Here is a 3,460-nt window from a genome sequence, read left to right on the forward strand (position 1 = left end):
GATTATTTCCTTTACATGAACTAACTACCTGGGCACATCATGAGTTCAGAATGGGAGAATGCGACGAACTGGCAGAATTGCTTAGCGGCATTTCGCCCTTCTTCACGTTCTGCGTATAAATTCTGCCGAGGTCGACTTTGCCTTTCGTCCTTTCGGGATCGATAAAGTAAATCCCAATTGAACACTGGGGTCGATGTAATCGACTTACTCCGCCTCTTGAGATTACTGGCCTTGTGCCAAACTTTAAAAACAATATCCTAAGACTAAATTTTCTCATAGACCTGGCATTCCATTGGTTACGACGACGAAGATTCCAGTTGATCCGATCAACGGAACAGCCTGCTCGAGAAATTAACGTGTATCTGGTTGAGAACCCCATAGACATGCGTACCCTTAAATCAATTTTTCAGGAGATTCAGCGTGGCCCTCTTCGAAATACAGGTACAACTCATTTTCGCCATCGGAGTGGACTGGAGCAATGGGAAATAAAGTGTTTTGCTCAAGGACACAATGTGCCGCGTGAATCGAATGAGCCGAATGCCCTAACCACTGAGCCACGCACCTCCACAGACACAGGATTGTAAAGATATAAAGTAGAAAGAAAATGGTCACTTTAGAGTGGGCAGAAATATTTTTAAAATACCTTAAGTTTTATTAATAAAATTTCGTATATTTAGTGTGCTTTCTTTTATTTTAGAATGAATTTTGTGGTTTCTCTTTCAGGCAGTGTTTAAACATATTAAATCAGTTTTTAAATGAGGGAAATATTGTATCATTTCTATGTATTCATACTTCAATTAAAAAAAAAATCTGGCAACAAAAATAATCTGGCTTTTAAAAGATATTAAATTATTTATAATGTTTACACGCTCAAAAATAGCTTTTCTACCCTCCCTCTAAAGGCTTCTTCAACTTTTGTTAACGTTTATTGAAAGTTTTCTACAACAATCAGCAACTTTGAACTAATGTATTCATGCATTTATACAAAATTCACACAGATTCAAATAATCAAAATTTCATGTTTAGTCAAACAATATTAAAAGTTCTCTATCTCTAAAGTGGAACCACGTAGTTAGATAAATGTCAAAGCATTTTTATCTGATATTTTAGTCAATTACGATTCTATTCATTCTTAATGACTTCTGGCAGATTCAAACGTGAATGTCTGGCCGCTGTTGCTTATTAATGTTCATGAAATACGCGATTCACCGTTATAAGTGGACCTCGAGGAAATTCTGTTTCGATCTTATTGCGTCTCATCAGTCGAAAGTCTTCAGTGCAACCCATGAATAATCAATTTGACAAACATGTGCATGCATCAGTAAATAATTTACTATAAAGAAGTAGTAGTGTGATCTGGTGAGTTAACTTTGACTGAGACACAGAATGGGACCAAAATCCCGTGATGTCTCGGGGCCTCCTTATACCGGTGAATCACGTGTATTGTGAGCACACCTCTTCTAAAATTATTATTATTATTATTATTATTATTATTATTATTATTATTATTATTATTATTATTATTATTATTACTGCGTGAGAGAACACTGCATGTGACCAAAGTGACCACCACCACAACCACCACCACAACAGCCACCACTACAGCCACAATCACCAGACCCACCACCGCAGCTACCAACACCACAACAACAACTACTACCATCACAACAATCACCACAACAACTACCACAACCACCACCATAATAACCACCACCACGACCACAACAACCACTAAAACCACAACAGCCATCACCACAACCACCACCACAACAATCACCACCACAGCAACCACCACCACCATAATAACCACCACCACCACCACAACCACCACCACCACAACAACAACCACCACTACAACAACAACCACCACAAACACTTCCACCACATCCACAACTACCATCAGAACCACTGCTACTACTACTACGACTACGACTACTACTACTGCTACTACTATTACCACCCAGCCATCTAAAGAGCCTCTACGTGTCTACTGGCTCTGCTAGAAATAGCTACTAAATGATTTCACTCAAATCAGATTCTACTTTCTTAAAATAAATGCATCATATATTGGATGATGTGGAGTTATATAAACTAAGAAAAGGAATTAGATGCGATGGTCATGGCTGGAATGTTGTTGATCACGTGTCTACTTCATTTGTGGACAGACCTGGGGTTAAAGAACCTCACAGAACCACAACAGCATCGACACGCAGCACGCAACCAGCAATGAAACATTGATCAACCACGAAACCAACAGACCAACACAACAACCAGCCAGCCTGCCAGGTAGCATACAACAACAATAATAACAACATCAGCAGAAGTAGAACTATTCCTTCTCTCTTTCTCTTTCCCCCTCTAACTTTCACTCACTCTTTTTCTCTGTCTCCCGCACACACAGACACGCACATACATACACACACACACACACACGCACGTACCAACGTATACGTGTAAATGCACAAACGCATGCATTTGTGTGTATAAACACGTATATGCTTGTATATATGTATGTATGTATGTATCTATCTATCTGTATCTATACATACATACATACACACAAATACACACACACACATATGTATATTATATGTATGTATGTGTAAATATATATGTGCATGTGTGCATACGCATGCACACATATCTATATGTACATGCAGTCATATAAACTTATATGTGTGTATGTGTGTGTGTGTGTGTGAGAACAGATGTACACACGCTCTAACACGCTCACACAGACACACAAAATACACACACGCAAGCACACACACCCCCACACTCACATTCACACACACACGCGCAAAGACGCACACACAGACACACCAACACATTCGCTCATTTACACAAACGAGCTACAAACACACCTTCCTCTCTCTCTCTCTCTCTCTCTCTCCGGCATTCAGTCTTCCCTCTCTCTCTTTCTCTCCGGCATTCAGTCTTCCCTCTCTCTCTCTCTCCCACACTCTCATCACTGCCACCTGCCAACCTCCTTCCCTCCCTTTCTCATCAGTCCATTCACCTGTACGCATCAATACCATTTACCACCTACCACCTGCCATCTACCACACCCCTATCGCACCACTGTCACCAAGAACACTAGCGCAGCCACCGTCACACGCAGCCATCGCTGCCGTATTTTCTTCTTCTTCTTCTTCTTCTTCCATCTCTGCATTCACCCCGTCTATCCGAATCACCACTACGGTGACTACCAGAACCCCCTCCCCGCCACAACCATCGTCGTCATCGTCATCGTCGTTACCATTTTTTTCCATAACTGTCGTCGTTGTGATCAACAATCATCATCATCATCATCATCGTCGTCGTCGTCGTCGTCATCATCATCATCATCATCATCACCGTCGTCATCAACACAGCCTCCATCTTCACGTTTTTATCACCGGTGTCCACCCCCTCTTCTCAAACCATCGCCGCATTCACACCCATCACCGGCAAAACAAAA

The sequence above is a fragment of the Octopus bimaculoides genome, chromosome 22 (genome assembly GCF_001194135.2).
Source record: "Octopus bimaculoides isolate UCB-OBI-ISO-001 chromosome 22, ASM119413v2, whole genome shotgun sequence".
NCBI classification, from domain to species: Eukaryota; Metazoa; Mollusca; class Cephalopoda; order Octopoda; family Octopodidae; genus Octopus; species Octopus bimaculoides.